Source organism: Sceloporus occidentalis, unplaced genomic scaffold, assembly GCF_023333645.1.
Source record: "Sceloporus occidentalis isolate IW3139 unplaced genomic scaffold, rSceOcc1.0.p SCAF_94, whole genome shotgun sequence".
Classification (NCBI taxonomy): domain Eukaryota; kingdom Metazoa; phylum Chordata; class Lepidosauria; order Squamata; family Phrynosomatidae; genus Sceloporus; species Sceloporus occidentalis.
In genome coordinates this window covers 1253575-1274214 of record NW_028317074.1, presented here as the reverse complement: position 1 = coordinate 1274214, position 20640 = coordinate 1253575, and the positions used below count along the sequence as shown (strand labels likewise).

At 39.2% G+C, this 20640-nt stretch overlaps 1 protein-coding gene across 1 annotated transcript in view; it reads left to right on the top strand.

The window, feature by feature from the left end:
• The first annotated feature begins 2463 nt into the window (after window positions 1–2463).
• Window positions 2464–20640, top strand: part of LOC149284365 (voltage-dependent T-type calcium channel subunit alpha-1I-like) — a 222516-nt gene continuing 204339 nt past the window's right edge. Inside the window, exon 1 of the mRNA XM_089496792.1 lies at window positions 2464–2549. The gene's annotated coding sequence lies outside the window, so the exon portion shown is untranslated. The remainder of the gene's footprint in view (window positions 2550–20640) is intronic.

Genomic DNA, 20640 nt, shown 5'->3' with positions numbered 1-20640 from the left:
ATTGTACAGCCAATACACTGTTTCTTGCAGGATGCTTACACCTGTTTGGTAGGCCTCGTATTACACATTTGTTTTATTTGAGCCTGAGACTAGCTTAGCGCACCGACATTTTTTCTTTTCCCAATCTGGATGCTGGGACAACTCCTCATGTGTGTGATCTGGATGCTGGGGCAAATCCTCATGTGTGCAATCTGGGTGCTGGGACAATTCCTTTTTGTGGAATCTGGTTGGTACTGGGCAACTCCTGTGGATGCAATCTGCGTGGTGGGATAGTCCTGTGGATGCAATCTGGGTGCTAAGCAAGTCCTGTGGGTGCATTCTGTGTGCCAGGGCCGATCTTTGGGGTGTGTGACCTGTGATTCATACCTGCAATTTAGGGTTTCCATTCATTATATATTTTATCTATACCCGCAAGGCTGAGTTTGTATGTCTTATTTGGTTGATCTATACATGCAATGCTGGATTTCCGTGTGTTTGATCTATACCTGAACTACACAGGGAGGTGTTTCACATTAAAGGAGGGAAAAGGCACTCTGAAGGTGATGACCAGGAGGGATCACGACCTGGGTTGCACAGGGTGCATGAACAAGTAAAGCCTGGTAGTCATGCTTAATGTATATAACCTCTTAAAGACCAGTGATTATTTATGCTATAGCACCAAAGCAAGTTCCATGTTTTTGCTTTGTCTTTCTTCAACCATTATTTCCCTCTTTCTCGTGTAGCGTACTCATACAAAATTTATATATTTTTGGGACAATTATTTTTTTTGAAGAAAGTTTAAGAAATGGTCATTTTGTTTTAAAAAAATAACACATTTATTCACAATTCGGCCAAGTTGCGGCACCAGGATTTTAAAAGTCTGTACGAGCGACTCTATTGGTCGTCAGTAGGGGCCTCCTCTGGCATTAACTAACGTGGCGGCGGCAGCAAAACGTAAATGAAGACGAACACGAAGATTCTTTGTGTTGTGTGTCTTTGTCTACGTTTTGCCGCTGCCATGTTCATATGTTCGGTATTCGGGCTGAACAACGAAAACGCACCCTTCGCACCCTTAGGGTACATGATGTTTTTGATGGCTATTTAAAATTCCAAGGGGAGTTGTAAATGATCACCTAGTGCTTTTAGAAGACTTGATTTCATGTATAAGGCCATTGATTGAATACATTCATACGGTGACAGCTTCTCTAGGTTGGAACTTTCAATTTGCTTTAATTACTTTTAATTACTATTACTTTAATGAACCAGATACTGCAATTATGTAATTATAAACCCAAATCTGGTTGCGGTGATTTCTTGCATTACTATATTTCTTTGTAGAATTTTGACCAAAAGACCTGAAATTGTCAGGATATGTTTGAATAGATGGACTCTTGTATTGTGGAAAGTGTGGAGGAAATTGGTTAGTATTTAAGTTCTTTATATGTATGTTAAGCCACATTAAGCTCCCAAAACAAGCTTAATGACACTCATTTGCAATGTGGGAAACCAAAATCCATGAAACTTCTAGGATAGGTTTTGGAGGTTAAAAACGTAGGTTGTGCAAAGTTTCAATGCAATTGATGGATGTTTGGGAACATTATAGTAGATTATAGTACATTATAGTACTATGTTTACATTAAGCTATTCACATTTAATGTGAATAACTTTTGGTATGGTTAACAAAAGTCCTACAATTTTCAAGATATGTTTCAATATGGAAAACCAAAATCCTTGAAACTTCTAGAATAGGCATTGATAGATAAACATTTGGGTTGTGCAAAATTATGAAGCAGTTGATTGACATTTGGGCAGCTTTTGGCACATTAAGGGCTACATTAAAGTATTTTCACATGAAATGTTTTAGTATGTCACACCATATTCACTTGAATGGAAATGATAGACACAAGACACAATTAGAACACACAAAAATAAACATAATGGAATTCTACAAAAATACAATGCTTAAAAAAGCAATATATTTTAAAATATTATTGTTAAAAAATAAAATGTATATATTTTGGTGAAAGACACCAATAAAATTATCACCCTATACTAGGAGATGGTTTTATGTTGTGTGACCAGGCCCACTGAGAAGTTTGGATTTAGCAAACTTGAAACCAGCATTTAAACCTAGGTGCCACTTACACTAGACAAACACTGTTGCCCTGTCAATGTCCTTTAATCATCTTGAGACAAACCAAAGCCAACTGCTCTTATTCACAACTTAGTTTCATATTATTCTTAAGTTTAGCCTCTCACTTGTGATTTTGTTTCTGTTTAAGGTGTCTTCTTGAAAAAATGGAAGAGTCAACATCACACCCTGCTTCACCTGCCATTGCTTGGCAACCTGTAGCTCAATCTCCTGGGTCGAGGATACAAGGAATGGAAGCTACCGATCTTGGAAATACTGACCAACATTCTCCATTTTCCCCGGATGCTCCAGTTGCTGAGGAAGGGGGCTCCCAAGTAGACTTGGATGTGCCGTACCCAGATTTAGCTCCTGTGGTCTTCTTCTGCCTCAAACAGACTACCATCCTTCGATATTGGTGCATCAAAGTGGTCTGTAATCCATATCCTTTAGATCTGCAGTTTTCACTAAGGAGGCAACCATGTGTTTTGTTGATTTATGTGCAGTTTTACCTTTGGAACAGGAGGTAATTGAATGTTTTGTATTCAGACCTTTGTTGTGTTCTTCTTGAATTGAAAAAAATAATTGCTTACCACTGATGTGGGTTAAGGTTGGTAAACTGTAGCCTGTCACTAAAAAAGCTACAACTCCTATCATATACATATTATGGATGTTGTAGACCAAGAGCAGCTGAAGGATCACAAACAACAGAACCCTGCTTTAGACCACACCAATGCAAGGTTTCATTGACAATTTAAATGTCTAACATAATCAGTAGCCTATCACAATTGTAACTAAGAATTCCTACTGTGGTACATAATGGCTTAAAAAAGGTTGTTTCCTCTTTTGCTGATCTTGAAAAGCCCTTCATCAATAAGTTGTGGGAAGTTTGTGGACTGTCTGTGATTTGATGCAAACATTGGATAAAGGTAATTGGCTCATTTTTTGCTGCAATTTGCATGATAAACTACAGGACAACTACAAGCTCTTTATAAATTATTTATGCCATTGTATTGGAAGAATTATCTCTTTATATCTCAGTTAATCCATGCAGAGAGGAAATTGTCTCATATATGACTATGCAGATTCTGGTATGCTGATAATTTTAAGGTATTCTTATATAATCTTAGTTGAAATATCTACTACAATTATACAATTTTAACTTTTCACCCCAGTGCTTGAAAATAATGTGAGCAAAGGATCTGAGTACTAATCCTATATGATTAATCCTTGGAAAAGCAAGAATTTACTAACAAGGCAAATGGCAAACAATAATATCAGTGATTGTTAGTATTGTCTTCTCATGTGATCCATTGTGCACTAGTGCATTCACTGTCTTTCTTTGTGTTCATTGGCTGGAACCTGCTTGTCATCTTCAGAATAATAGTGCAATGCACTCAAAACCAAATCTCTGCATATTCGTTTAGCACACATAAATAATAGATATACGTTACCAACAACTTTTGCCAATAACATACCTTCTGCAACTATATTATCATTTTATATGTTTGCAATTTTTTGTATTTCTAGTTCCTTGAACTATTTGCTGTGTGTGAACATGACCTCCAGTTCATTGAATAAGCTGGAGTGTATAGTTCTGTTGCTTACCTCTTGTTACATCCAACATCTAAACTATGCTTTTTCCAAAATCAGACAGCTGTCTGATGCTAAATCAAGATATCTCTAGGGCATAGCTACCTATTCTCCAGGATCCTCTGGAGTATAGACAGATCACTTAGTAGTTGGAGACAGTAACTTGAGTACTTGCTTTTCAGAATATCCAGTTAAGCATATACAGTTAGGAACACCAATATTTGCCGTAAACCTAAATTTTAAGATAATGATCATGACTGCTTAGGCCTGGACCTTGCAGCTGACCCACGCCAAACCCCTCCTCCACAAGACACACATTTAGTGACTAAAGGCATTGGCCAAAGCTTTCTTATATCCCCAACATCTTAAAAATAATAGTACCAACGACATAATGACCTGCCAGCTGCCTGGCAAAGCCCAGCACGTGGTTCAAAAGCCCTAGCCCAGTGTGTGCCATAAGCCACCCACTGGGCTTGTCTTCCCCAAGCTGATCCTAGCACACTGTCCACATCCAAGACATCCCATACATGTTGGTTAGGGGGAATTCACCACCGCTGTGACTAAAAGAAAAGGTAAGAACAAAGCAAAGGCAAAAACAGCAAGAACATTAACAATTATGGGCAGGTGGGTGAGAAAAGGTTCTTTGCTCGAGGTCCAGAGTATAAAGGGCTTGAGTCCATCCCCGGCCCAAGAAACTTTCAGAAGAACAACATCCTAAAAACAAACAGGTTATTTGTCCTTTCACCTTCACCCCACCACTTACTTTGCTACAAATTGTCAACCTCGACTATTAATTACCCAGAATAGCCATGAAATGTATGTATGATTCACCCATGATTCACCCATTGTAAAATACAGACTTACACTCTATTATGAAATCAATATATATGATAACGTCTCAACAAGCAGTTCGTCCTAGTAGTGCTATGTGCCATTTAAAAAGCATGAAGATTAAAGTTAATGTTTGTTAAGTGTGACACTTGTTAATTGTGACCCCATTTCTAGCAACAGTAATATTGTCAGATAACCTTCCTATATGCAAGATACTGTCATGTCATGAAGTATGAAGTCACAGACAAGTTCCATGTTTCCTGTAGCCCTCATAGATTAATTTATTAAAAGGGATCGTGCCATGGTTTTCTTTTATGAAACGATCTTTGTTCTCTATAATTCAAAAGGATGCCATTCTTTCTCTGATTTCTATGATCAAAAGAATGTCATCAAAGCTAACCAACGTTTACCCCTCCTGCTCATGTATTGACTCTCTTTCTGCTTATGGTCCCCAGACAGAGAAGCTGGCATTAATCTAAGTTCATTTTTTACTTTTAGTTGGAGTTATGTAAATAACAGGGAAGCAGTTTCACACTTTTCACAATACCATATATAATCGCTGAGTGTGAGATGTTGGGAAACAGAAAGGAACATTCAACAACAAAGATAGCTTGTTATACGTGTATTTACATATAAATATGTCTTTTTTGTTTTTAAAACAATATTTTCTCCATGCATGGATGCCATTCTGAGCTTGGAACTTACATATGGTAGTATTTGTAGCCTGAATAAATAATAAATATATATCTTATTTACATGCTCTTTAGAGTTTTTGGGAGCCATGCAAAAAGTTTATTTTATAGAAACAATAATATGGAATGTGCTATACAGGGCCACTTATTAAGTTAGTAAAATGCAATTGATATGTATGATTGAGCCTTAGTAGGCTTTTAATATAGTTTTTACTTTTTACATACCTTCCACCTTTTTAAATGGCCAAAGAGGCCATGTGGTAAAAGTGATGCATAAGGCTTTATGACCTATGGCTTTTATGATGACTGATGGCTTTTTTTTTACACATGAATAATATATTTTTGTTATACGATTTAATAACTAACTGCAGTATCTGTTGATTTATATACACATTATTGTGAGTTTTATGGCTGTGTTATGGCTTCTTTTTAGTGACTAAACGAGTGTGAAGTCATGCTCTGGAAATGTCTAGTGAAATTTTTTTTATAATTTTAATGAGTTGCTTTGTTACACAATTGTGGGTTAGGTTGCCTTAATACTGGACTGATCAACCCTTGGACTCAATTCAACAGCCATCAAATGACATTAGCGTAGCCAAAGGCTGGATATGAGAGGTCACACATTACGTTTTTATGCTCATATTCAGCCAGTGGCCGCACACTGCAGCACCCATTCTGTCATTCCAGAGGGCGATGTCAGTCAGTGGCCCACCTGCAGTTGCCCAGATGGCCAGTCCATAAATAAAAAAAGTAATTCATTAAATAGTATGAAGAAAACATGTCTTCAAAAATATTGTGCTGTTTTCATTTTCTTTTTAAACAGTTCTAGTATGTGCATAGTATTATTTTTCAGATAGCAGTTATTTTATTTGTTCTAGCTGCGTATTTTTTGCCAAATCTACTAGGTAAACACACTAAATTTATTATCATACTGCCTTGCTGTAAATAATATAATAGCTCAGTCTGAATCAGTCGGCCTAAGACTCTGACTAATGAAGGTCTAGGGCGGAACAGACTTCATTACTATTGCCATAAAGAATCCTCTCAGTGTGGTGTTTGATTAGAGAAAGTCATGCAAAATACTGCAATTAGCAACAATGGCAGCCTCTAGGTCTGGAGATAAAGGAAGTTTATTGAAGCAACATGAATGAAACAAAGCTTTTTACTAATCTACATTTCTATATCTGGTACTGTATATTATGCCCAAGGAGAAAATATTTTTTCTATGCGACCTTCCTTTAAACAACTTATTCTTGAGGTAGGTTATTAGGTATAACCTTCTATAATATTTTGGGATTCTTCAAATTTAATAGCGCATTTTTCACCAATAAATAAATAAATGGAGACAACATTCATAATAGTAGTTGAGCCCAGGGTGTGCCATGGGTCACCTTTTGCTGAGCAAAAATCAGCTGGCATTTCTTTACAGCTCTGACATTTATTATCAAGTATTTGGTAAAATGTTTAATGAAATATAGGTTAAGAGTCAATTATGCTGAATAATTTGCTCATGGGGAAGTTGGCGATGTAAACCTGGATCTTTTAAATCTTTGTTAAAGCCCCACACTGACAATCACAAGTGAGTAAATTAGGTTTGGCTCATTACAGACAGGCTTAGGTAGGGCTGGGGAGAATGTTGTATGGTTCTGTCAACAATATATAGATTATTCTGTCTGGCAAAAATCTGATGAAAACGGTAGTAAATCAGTGTTATACCTGTTAGTTTTTTTTAACTCTGCGAGTTTCCTAAGGTTATAACACAAGTTTTTAAGGCATTTCTGATCTGTATAGCCTCTGTATTATGGTCAGACGTAAAAAAAGAAAAATACTTTGCCATTTTTTATTTTATTTTTATCACATTTCAACTGCTTAGATATGGGACATGTTTTTCTGAAACATAATGGATTGTTATCCACCAAACTTGGAGGGGAACTGCTGCTGTCACAGGTTTTAAGTTTGGTAAATGTATTGATTAAAATCACTTATAGTCGGTCCCTTTTGTTTGTCAGCCAGTGTAACTCTATTGGAGACTTTAAAGATTTTAAACCACATGGAAGCCGAGATCTGTGGTTGCATGGGGCGCAATTAGAATATCTAATCAGCTTCCCATCCCGTTGCACGCTTGAAAAAACTGCCTGAACCAATCAACAACAATCAGCAATTTAAAAATATGGGGTAGATATCTGAATAGCAAGGAATAAAACAGCATATCCTGTGAATAGAAAACCTTTCCCAATGTTATACAACTAATGTGGGGTATACAGTAAATTGCACATTTTTATTTATAAACACCATTACATAGGTTTACTTAGTGTATACTACTGTGAAAGGATTTGGGAAATATGACGGATCCCCTTTAAGATTTACCTTCTTTTGCTGATTTAAGAAATGGTTCCCACTTTCACTTTAGGACCCCTAATAAGCAATCAGTGTGTGTGGTCCAGGTATGTGCCTTCAATGTCCACTGGTGCCCCACAGAATCTGGCAGGTCATATTTGCCATTCAGAAATTTAAGATAGAACCAGCTCTTTGTGGCAACTTCCCAATGAGAACTGGATGGGATGGGTGTTAAAGAGAGTCTAAATGACTCACCAAAATTAAGTTCTGTGAGCAACAGTTTTCATAGAAACTGTTACCCGAGGAATAAGCCAGGGCAAAATTTTCATGAGAATTGATGTTAACCCCCTGGCTGCCAAAGGGGTACCAGTACAGTGTATGTGAGAATGTAGAGAAATCCTTGCAGCAGGCAGAGGCATGTGATAATATTTAGACAGATCTGTTGAAGAAAAAAACAAAATAAAACTGTGAGACTGTGATATGCACAGATGTGTTGATACATACAGAATTGCATGTCATTCTTCATAACACATCCGCATCAAAACAAACATTAGGCCCGACCCAGTAGATGATAGACATTAACTACATAAATACATAGTTATTTGCTGAAGTGCACTGTTTGCACTATATGACCAAAAGTATGTGGACACCTGACTGTCATACCTATATGATCTTGTTGGAATCCTGTTCCAAAACCACAGGAATGAGCATGGAGCCCACCTCTGCACAGCCTCCACTCTTCTGGAAAGGCTTTCCATAAGATTTTGGAGTGTGTCTGTGGGAATTTGTGCCCATTCATCCATTAGAGCATTTGTGCAATTATGTTGTATGAGAAGACATGGTTTGCAATGACATTCCAATTCATCCCAGAGTTGTTCAATGTGGTTAAGGTCAGGGCTGTGTGCATTGCACTTGAGTTCCTCCACACCAAAGTCATCAAACCATGTCTTTATGGACCTTTCTCTGTGCACATGGGCACAGTCATCCTGGAATAGAAAATAACCTTCTCCGAACTGGTGCCACAAAGTTGGAAGCACACAATTGTCTAAAATGTCTTTGTATGATATAGCATAAATATTACCCTTCACTGGAAGCAAGCGACCCAGCCTAAAGCCTGAAAAACAGCCCCAGACCATTATCCCTCATCCACCCAACTTTACAGTAGGTAGTATGCACTTCCAATGGATAGTGTTCTCCTGGCATCCATCAAACCCAGAGTCGTCCATTAAACTTCGGGATAGTGAAAGCGTGCTTGATTTTATACACGTTACAAATGGGTGTGGCTGAAACATTTTTGATAAAGGTCCGGTATATGGACCAAAGCGTTTATGATTTCAGATGATTTGTTGAGTTGAATTAAATGTTTTTAACGACGCCAAGACCCAAGAGTGTGTGCTTATTATGGATTGTTTTAGACTGAGTAATAGAAATGGAAGACTAGAAAAATAACTTACACACACAGCTTTTCTGGATACAAACAAACCAGATAAAGTACTGACATTACCCATATACAGATAAAATGCACCTAGGTGGTTTGGCAAGTAGTATCAATGGCTACTTTGGCTCCTTCATTGAAAAGCTACTGTATATTGGAAACATCTATTAGTAGCTCAACACTGGGCAATAGTCACTAACTCTCCAAATGATGGCATGCTGTATTGAAATCAGCTCACTGACTCAATCTTACCTGGCCCTATATTCCTAAAATAATTGTATTGATTTTATTATATATCATACAGGGCTAGCTTAGTATTTCATACAGGATAAATTTGCTGAGGTTGCTGCAGTGAAGACAGTAATATGATATATTTCCACTCAGTTTGTTTTTTTTTTTTGCCTAATTTATGCTGCATCCAGTTGTGAAATATTTAGAAATAGCTCTGATCTGCTGTTCCACATGGTGTCCTGTATAATGATAAATCACGGAGTTTAAACCAACACACATTAAGTTCTTTCAAGTTATATAGTATTTATTGTTACATTTTATTTTTAGAGTGCCCGCAGGTTCTGTATTGTTATTACAAGAATAGAATACACAATTACTGATGGCATTAGACATGTCAGTATATAAAAATAGCGACTACCGTATATGAATGCATGTTAAGACATACTGGTACAAAAGAAAAATAGGGTCCTGCTATTTTGAGCTTCCAATCTATTAGGAGGTTGAGGGGAAATAAGACAGGTGAGCAACTGTTTGGACAAGGATGATTTCATAGCAGGGGGTCATGATGGAATCCACTTATTGGAGATATCAAAAGTGGGGGAAGTGCATGGTTTATTCCAGAATCTAGATTTCCTGAATGTAGATGTATGCTCTGAACAGATTTGGTTTTTAGTAGACTTGGGAGCTGGCCAACTCTTCATGTTCGTCTTCGTGTTGGTTTCCGTGGGGAAAAGAACATTCGCTCGTTCCTGTGTTCGGTTCAGACGAATATTAGTTTTTTGCCTTTTTTTTGTAGAAGGGGTTAATACAGGGCTAACACCGTACGCACTACGCAGCAGCTTTGGAGCCAGGATTTTAAATGTCGGTAAAAGCAACTCTATTGGTCACCGGCAGGGGCCTCCTTTGCCATCAACCAATGAAGTGCACCTGTACTTCATTGGTTGATGGTAGACGAGCCCCCTGCTGGCGACCAATAGAGTCGTTCGTACAGACTTTTAAAATCCTGGTGCTGCAACTTGGCCGGGAGACACCACTGGTCTCCCCGCTCCAAGACTTAAAGGTCCGTTTGAACGACCAATAGAGTCTCCCCAGGACATGTTGCACCGTCAGGAGTAAAAGGGCCTGTGCGAGTAAGTCTATTGGTCGCCTGCATGGGCCTCCTCTGGCATTAACCAATTGCTTGACTCCTGAGGGGGAACTTGGCCTGTCTCCCCTCTGCAAGAGTTAAAGGTCTTTTACTCTTGACAGCTAACCTACGGATTTCTGCTGCCGTTATCTACGCAGCATTGCAGGGGTTAACGGAAGCGGAAATCCGTAGGTTTGCCGTCAGGAGTTAAAGGGCCATAAGAACGCCATTGGTCGCCTGCAGGGGCCCTGCCAGCAAGCAACAAAGTCGGTCGCATGGCACTTTAATTCCTGACGCGGAACTTGGCTGGGGGGGACCATTGGTCTCCCCGCCCCAAGAATTAAAGTTCTGTAAGAGCGACTCTATTGGTCGCCAGCAGGGAGCTCCTCTGCCATTGGTTGATAGCTGACGAACCCCCTGCAGGCGACCAAAAGAGTCGCTCGTACAGACTTTTAAAATCCTGGTGCCACATCTTGGCTCCAAGAGTTAAAGGTTCGTATGAACGACCAATAGAGTCCCTCGTACAGACCTTTAACTCATGGAGTGGGGACGCCATGGTCTCCCCAGGCCCAGTTGCGTGTCAGGAGTTAGAGGGCCATGCGAGTGAGTCTATTGGTCGCCTGCAGGGGCCTCCTCTAGCATCAAGCAATTGGTTGATGCCAGATGAGGCCCCTGCAGGCGACCAATAGAGTCGCCATCAAGTTGCGCCATGCAGGGCCGTGCGAGTGAGTGTATTGGTCACCTGCAGGACTTGCACTTTAACTCCTGACGAGGAACTTGGCCTGTCTCCCCGCTGTCTCCTCACTGTTAGGAGTTAAAGGGCAGTGCGAAGCTGCAATTCTGCGTAGATAAGGTAGGCTAGATGGGGAAGGGACCAGGGAGATTAGTAAACGAAGACGAAGACCAACACGAAGATTCTTCGTGTTGTGTGTCGTCTTCTTCCCAACAACGAAAACGCACCCTTCGAGTTTGATTTCATGTTCACCCGAATACGAACGCACAAGTCTAGGTTTTAGTAAGTGTTTAAAGTTAGGATAAAGATACGAATAAGATAGAGGATGCCAGAAAGCAACAAGGGTTGAGGTTGGTAGAGCAAAGGCAGCAGCTAGGAGTGTATTTAGAAATAATACCAGAGAGAATAGCCCTGCATAATAATCACCATGTTAAGGTTTCTATCTCACCTACTCTGCAGAATTAAAAAACTATTTTGCTAAATCCACCATTAGAAACATAATTCCTAGTACTGTTGAATGCCTGAAACCACCCCAAATATAATGCTGATATGTTGACCACTTTGTTTGTTCTCAGTACTCTATATATTCATAACTTCACTTATAACAGAACGTATTAAATGGATCAGGTAATACTACCAGTGCACAGACAAGCAAGACCCTGCATTGGAAGTGAAATTCAAAGTATATGGAGAGTGCCTGTACATATCTTTTCATCCCTGATGAAAGTCAGTACAATAGATTGTTTCTATTTTCAGCTCTCCTATGTGGTTCAAGCCAAGGCTGAAAATTGTAGAGTGAGGAAATACTATATCATTGCTACAAAAAAGATGTAACCAAGTTATATGATGATGATAGATATTCATATGATCTGCAGTTATGGCATTTTGTATGACTGGAAATGAAAAATACATGTTTTGTAAAATGAGATTTGCGCGTCGGTTCCTTTAACCCCTTAATGACAAAGCCTGTACATGTACGGGCTCAAAATGCATTGTTTTCAATGGGTATGCAGAGTATGTTGTTGTCCCTTCTTAGCTCTAAGTATTTTCAATGTTTCATGCTTTACAACTATTAGTAAAATAAAATTATAAAGGCTCAAGATCATTTAGTGAACGTATAGAAACATATTGGTAATGTAATTGTCCAGTATTATTACACAAGAAGTACCGTAACAGCATTGATCTGTGTTTGGAATTAGAAATTACATCCACATGAAACAACAACACAAGACTCCTGGTTGGGTTTAAACATTCCAGCCAGAGGTTTGCACGATACATCGCAATATAATGAACTCTTATTTTTATCTTTTTTTCCAATTTCTTATTTTTTCTCTTAAATTTGTCTTCCTGTTTGCTCGTCCACATCTTACCTAACCCCAATCCTCACCACCCTCCCTCCTCTTCTCCCTCTGGCTCCTGCTACCCTACTGTCTTTCACCATCTCTGCTGACATTTCAGACTCACACTCTGACTTAGAGGGAGGATGGAATATAATAGATCCAGCAGGAAGGGAAAAGAAAAGATATAAAGGGAACAGCTGATCTTTCCTCAGCACTGAGCTCAGGTTCATTCTGTTTTGTCCATAAACATTGATACAATAGATACCTTTCAGAGGCATTATTACAAAACCCACAGGGGAGTGCATGGAGTGGGGGCAAAAGTCTTTTTTATACCTCATTCTCTTCTCTTTCTCTGGAATGATTGTTTATAGACCTAGAGGAAAGGTATTTCATTATCCAAGGTGATATTAACTCCACCACTACCATGTATACTTCTTAAGAACCTGAGGCTAAACAACAGCACAACTTCACGAGAAATGGAAAAAAATTAATATAGTTACTTTTTTGAGCCTTTTACATATTATCAATATGTAAATCTTGACGTAACTTGATACATTGCATTATTTGTTATTTTGTTTTACTATGGTACGGGTTCAATACATTTTGTTGTGTTCTTTACGATGCTATGATCTGAGTACTAAAACATGGTTTTAGAGAAGAAAATGCACACATAGATCCAAATATTCAAAACACTTATTAGACATTATTGATGATATAATACACGGCTGTATATATAGGTACATACACACATGTACACAGAAGTAAAAAAACCTTTGAACCCAGAAACACGGCACTGATACTGCACAGCTGCTCCGTATGTAGATTTTATCTGAACGCAAAAAGCAATTTGGTGCATTGCAGTTGTCTAAATATGATTTTGAAAAAAATGGTGTTATTGTGGTGTGGCTACATTTCATGGCCATAAAGGCATTTTATTGCATGATTTGGTACAGTTATAGAGTTATTGCTATCCTTACACGGGTGTAAGGAAATATTGATAGCTTTTTCAGCTATCGAGAGACACATTTTTTTTTCCACATGTATTTATTAATTAAGCAATGGGTTATCATAGGCTTAGAAGGAATGAAAATGAAAATGGGTACCTCATCTGTATCAGTGATCTATCAATTCATACAGAGCATGTATCTTTGCTGTATTATCCCTGTTTTTCTGGTCTTATTTTCTATATGTAACCAAGGAACCCAAATACCATTTTTCTTCATTCAGAAATAAAATAAATGACCAATATAACAATATTTGGGCCCCTTGGTTACTAAGTGAGGAACTGACTGCCATGTTGTTTTAACTACCCATATTATGGGGTTATACATAGATGCTGGTCCAAACTAACTTTTTCTTGCCACTGTATATGTTTCTTTTTCTTTCACCTTATAATTGGTTGTTATGAGTAATATATTATGTGAATGGCATTAGGACTATAATATAACACGTAAAAGCCTATTCAAAACGGACTGAGTGAACAGGTTGACATAACTGCCTCTAGTTAAGCATGTCTTAGAAATCCAGGCTGCCAACAGTGACATGTTCTGGCCTAGACTCATTAGGCCTAGAACAGAAGGTCTATGGAGTGGTGGTTTTAAACCAGAAGGCAAATCGCCTCTTGTGCCATGGTTGCAATAGCCACTTAAAGGAAGTTCTTTACCTACCCAACCAGCAATTAACACCATGGGAGACATGGTCTCCACAGGATTCAGTAAAAGAACAATGCACACCTTTAAGACATGGAGCTGCAAGATATACCGTAATATCCTGGTGCCCTGCAGCGAAGATGGTGGCTGCAGAGGAGATGGCAAAGTACAAAATTAGCTCAAAAAACAACTCAGAAAGTAAATATCAAAATGATTTATTCGATAATATTTTTATAAAACCAAAAAATTATAGCATGTCCAGGGAGAGGTGATTATTATTACAACTTGATGCGTGCACTCATTCATATAGATCAAGATCATTTCCAATCGTTTTATTTATAAGTCAGTGGTGCTCCAGGTGAATGTCTTTGAATTGATCACATTTGTTTATCATATTTTTGTGTAAAGTTTGGATGAAAAGTTTGGTAGGCCTCATATTATACATTTGTATTATTTGAGCCTGAGACTAGCTTAGCGCACCGACATTTTTTCTTTTCCCTGTTTGGATGAAAAGTGTTATCAAGTCTAGCTTTCTGAAATTTCTTTTCACCTCTTATTTCCCCCAGTTAGCCTAAATTACCATATAAAATTATATGGCCAACCATGAACTACTAGTCTGAAGCTTATTTATTCTTCACAGGCATTAAAGTAGACAATAATCTCTTTGTCATCAAAGAGTGATGAGATCTGCAGGAATGTTGCATGTTCTCATTTGCAAAGTGACAACAACATATAATGTTGGGAGTGCCAGACATATTACCTAATACCAGTTTACTCTTTCTCTTCTGCTCTCCCTTTTTCCTATCGGCTCCCTTCATGTCTTTGTCACTCCTTTCTTTTTTCCCTTACCCTATTCTCTCACTCTGCCTTACATTCTTATACCCAGGCCCACTAAATATTTCAACACATCTGTTTATATATTTATAACGTGCATTTTTATTTTAAATAGGATTACAGACGCGGCATGTTCACACAGGTTGTTGCGATATTCCCAGAGGTCAGTGAGACGATGTTTAACCCTAGCACTACTAGAGAACACAACATAAATTCAAAGACACTGTATCGGGTTTCCTGTAGACTTTTAGTACACCTATTAAACCAAGCCTCAAAGCTATTTGTATGTCGTATTCCTCAGAGAGAGATGATAGGAATGTTCGTGGACTGAGAATGAAGACTGAGCCGTGTGTTGTGAGACAGCTTCCCTCCTGTCTGTTAGTTATATGGAAGACAACAAACTAATACAAAAGAACTAAATGTTGCAGTTCTTCCTGTACAATGCAGTGTTAGCATAACCCGTGATGGCTGACTGTTTTTCTTCTAGAAGAATGGTTGATTAATGAGACCACAGATTGGTGCTGCCATAGTCAACTTGCATAAAGGAGGCAGCCTGTAGCCAGAAATCTTTTTCTGATATTGAACATAGTGTTTCAGCTTGCACTTGAAGCACCTAGAATAGACAGACAATTGTGGTCAATTAAAATGATTATTACAATGCTTGTAGACTAAAAAAATACTATTACCTTGATATACCCCTGATTGTAAATAATGCACAATACATCTCCCTTAAGATTTGCTTCTAGAATTTTTCTTTTCTGTTTGCAACTACTCTATATTATAATTTCCCCCTTTAATAAAGGTAGCCGTCTGCCCTAAATATAATAATGCAATAGAATAATAATCAGGACTCAACAGATTCTTGGACTTACTTTATATTGAGATATACATTCAATAATGTGCTATGCTGTCAACAGAAGTTAAATACTTTTTACATCTGTGCTAATAAATAAGGACCTGCAAAAGTCAAGTGGCCTTCAGAAAACTGACCTCATAACGTATTGCACAACTTGAAATGGGCATATTTTTGTATGGATCGCAGCCCAGAAAGATAGGATAAACAGCAGTTGCATGTAGTAAGTGAGTATCCGATAAGGATTTTACCAGGGGCGTAACTAGATGCCTCAGGGCCCGGGTGCGAGAATCTGTTAAGGGCTCCCCCACCCCCTCACCCCCCCCCAAAAAACATGATTTTTACCCAACAATTTTTTTTCAACAAATTCAATTTACATATTGAATCATAATCAAAGAAAAAGGGGCGCATGTACAAAGGGCATAATCCAGGGGTGTCCAAGTTTTTTCTGCAGTGGGCCACTTCATCAGAATTGTATACGTGCGCGGGCCGCACTCATTTTTCACTGTGACAAAAAATATGGCCTTTAATAAAATATGCAGATTAAAATAAAGTAAATGACACAAAAGCTTTACTCTTCCTCCCACTGATTTCTGGGCCTTGAAAGTTTTGCGACTCCAAATTCAGGATTCCCTAGATTTATTCTAGGGATGAACTAAAATGAAAATTCTGGACCAAAACATTCAGGGTTCACTTAGCCAAAACCGAAAATGACCCCCACCTTTAAAAATACTAATAAAAACTCACATGTTTAATAAAAGTAGGTAACACGCAATTGGACAAAATTAGCAATATGACTTGGCATGATAGGAGTGTGATTGCTGTTAGCCTAGGCAACCAGTAAATGCTGGTACCTAGGCATGATGGGACTGTGCTCGCTGTGATTGCTGTTAGCAATCACACTCCTATCATGCCAAGTCAGTCAATACACGCTGGTACAGGATGGCTGTAAGTGATGTGCAGACCCCATACTGCTGGCAGCATCAATACACAAGGGGGGCATCTAGCCAGGTTTCAGCATGTACTGGCTGACTTGGCATGATAGGAGTGTGATTGCTAACAGCAATCACAGTCCCATCATGCCTAGGTTCCAGCACTTACACATCCATCCAGTAAATGCTGGAACCTAGGCATTATGGGACTGTGATTGCTGTTAGCAATCACACTCCTATCATGCCAAGTCAGCCAGTACATGCTGGTACAGGGTGGCTGTAAGTGCAGACCCCATACTGCTGGCATTATCACTACACAAGGGGGGCAGCTGGCCAGGTTTCAGCATGTACTGGCTGACTTGGCATGATAGGAGTGTGATTGCTAACAGCAATCACAGTCCCATCATGCCTAGGTTCCAGCACTTACACATCCATGCTAACACACACACACACACACACACACACACACACATTTATTCATATAATCATTAATTCACAGATTCATTCCCTCAATCACACACACTCATTCAAACACCCTCCCCACCCCCTTACCTGTACTGCAGCTCCCTCGATGCCGCTCACAGACTTCAGCAGGGGGCGCGGCCTCCCTCTGCCTTCTCTGCTAAAGCACAGAGGAAGTAGGAAGTCCGCTTCCTCTGTGCTGTCCAGAAGACCCTCCCACAAGTAAGTAGCAGGGCTTGAGGTGCGGCTCGTGTAAGATCGGTTGCCCTGGCTGCCGATCTTACGCGGGCCGCACCTCGAGGTCTCGTGGGCCGCCTTTGGCCCGCGGGCCGCATGTTGGACGCCCCTGCCTTATTTAAAAAAAAAAAATAAACGTAAAAAAGATTTCGGGCGGCCCCTTGGCTTGGGCCCCCCTGCCGCCGGGGCCCGGTCGCAGTCGCGACCCCTGCGACCCCGGTAGATCCGCCACTGGATTTTACAGAGCAGTGTAGTATTATGTGTTTTGCTTTTACCTTCATTATTGATTTTGCTTAGAGGTGGTTTAAAAGTACATACATACTTTTCCGAAATCATTCTTTGTATACCAAGCGCAAGTATTCCATTGCTCTTGCTGTTGGTATAAAGACAGATTGGTTAATTCCAGCTCTTCACAGACGGAAGACAAGAACCTGTACTACTATAACAATCACTGCGACAGCGTACCCTGTCTAATTATATAGTCCTCTGCCTCCACAACCTATCTAGGCTTCCCTGCAGATAATGTGTGAAATAAGGCTGGCGAGAGAAAAAAAAAGCAAAAAACAGAAAAGGCTGTTGTTGTATTGTCGTCTTAGATATACCTACTTTAGAAAATATCATGCAATGAGTAAACCTTAAGCACTGCAAACACTTAATTTAAGTCTGAATACCATTATCTAAATAACTATGTGTTTCCAACCTCAGGGCTGCTTGTATAAACTCTATTCTTGACAAAGACAATTGCAATCTCCCTCTGAATTTCTTTTTGGACGTAACGACTTTTAATAGTAACTGATGGACCCAATGCTAATACATCATTCCTATTTTGTCCATTATTATTACATAGTTACAGGGCCGGCCCGACAATGGAGCCGCCCCAAGCCCTTTTTTTTTTTTTTTTTTTTTATTTTTTTATTTTTTTTTTTAAAGCGAAAGAGAGAGAAAGGGGCCCCTCTCTCTCTCCTCTGCGGCGAGTCTTCCTGTTCGGTCTCGGTGCCGGCTTGTAATGCTGAGTGCCGGAAGATTTCCGGCGCTCAGCATTACAAGCCGGCACCGAGACCGAACAGGGAGACTCGCCGCAGGACTGCTGAAAGGTAAGTACAAGGGGGGGGGCAGGGACGGAGGGAGAGGAAGGGTAGATAAGGGGGGGGGGCGGCATTTTAAAATTCGCCCCAGGCGGCATTTTGCCTTGGGCCGGCCCTGCATAGTTAGCTATCTTACATGGCTATGAATAGGTAGCTATGGTAGGAAGTAAACTGAAAACTCTCTGTAGAATCCAGTGCTATAGCCACACCTATAGTGAGATTTGCCCAGCAGATGTGGCAAAAGGATTTGTTTTACAGGTGACAGATAAAATATTTGGTTGGTAGACAGAAGGAAAGACAAGACAAATAAGAGAAAAAGGAGATGAGAGAAGAGAAAGGGGAGATGAAAGAGAGAAAAGAGAGGACATATAAGGGAAAAGGTTGACAGGAGAGAGAAAGGCAAAAGACAGAAAGATAAGGGGAGACAAAAGGGAAATGAGAAAAATATAGAAATAGGGAAATGAGAAAAAAGATAGAGAGAATAAAAACCAGCTAAGATTGACAGCATTTGGATCCCCAGCAACTGCAGCAGAAACATAGAAAATATACTTTTTTAGAACTTTAGAAAAGCAAAATCTGCTGATTTAGTCAGTCACCCTCTTCCTTTCACATAACCTACATTGACAGGATCATGGATCATCTCCTCAGTCTACCAACACATCTACAGCTTGATAATGTAGCTCCTGAGCATCAGCACATGTCCATACAGGATGCCAACCCCCTTACACGCTGAATATTGTCCCACCGTCTACATATTTTCCCTCCTTGCACGTTACGTGTAGAAACCATCTACATTTACTTGTCCAAAGGCTTCCTGGTTCCTCTTACGTAGTGGCTTTACACAGTCACCAAGACCAGCATTCCTTGGGGCACAAGGAGATAAATCAATGACAACCCTACCCCTTAAAACAAGTGTTCCTCCGGCCATTTGAAATGTTAAAGTATGATGCTTCCCCTCCATGTTCTACAGGCCACCACACCTGGGAAGTTGCAGGCACATGAAAAGCACTAAGCATTGTGTGAGACCTCATGCAATGCCGCCACTTTTTTTTCTGTTACACAATGAAATAAGCTACTAGTGCTCAACCAATATAACATAATTTTGCAGCTTGGAATTTTAGCTCCCTAAAATTTGAACAAGCTATTCTTAAAAATCAGGTGTTTAAAAAAAAAAAAGTGCATCCTAAATTCCACCTTAAAAATACATTAAAATGTTCAATCCATATCCTCCGTTAGTGACTTTTAAGTAGGAAAAACAAACAAAAAAACATGGGAATAACCCCTATGTAAAATCTGAGTAACAGATACATACATCAAAAAATGGTAATTGTGATTCCATTGTACATGACTGACTCCTTTTCCTTCACATTGGCTGTCCTCCACAGTTTCAATGGGGCATTTTTGCCACATCCACATTTGCCCAAATTTTTTTTTAAATTTCTACAGAATTTTTTTTTATAAGTAAGCTTGCAATTTTATAATATAAAATATCGAGAGTATAGAGATTACTGGTATTTCAACAATTAACCATTAACAATTTACTTTTTAAGCAGGCTATAATTCAGAAATAAAAAATAGGAAATAGAGCTTCAGTTTCCTGTGTCCCCTTTAAGTACTTTTAACCCCTTAATGACAAAGCCCGTACATGCACGGGCTCAAAATGCATTGTTTTCAATGGGTTTAGGGACCGCCCATTGTCCTTAAGGGGTTACGTACTCTACATTTTAACAGTCAGATTAAAAAGCAACAAAGCCATGTGTTTAGTCAACGTTGATACATTTTATTGGGCCAGTATAATAAACGAAGAAAAGTCACATAAGCTTTTGGGACCTCAGAAGTGGAGATACTGTTGAGGTCATCAAAGCTTATGTTCCATCTTTTTCTTTGTTGACCCCAAAAAACAGGTATATATACAGCTATATCCATTTTTCTACCAAAGCTACGTAGAACTAAACAATGGTGTTTTAAAGGGGATTATCTGTACATGATTTTGTCATATTTTTGAGCCTTAGTATAAAATGTTGCAAGGCTATACAAATTTTAATGTGTGTAAGATGGCATTTCTTCTCTCCTAGAAAACTGACAACGTTTGCATTATATATACTATTACAGGCCGGTTTTACAAGCAACACTCAGTTCCACAAGCACTTAGCTCAAAAACTT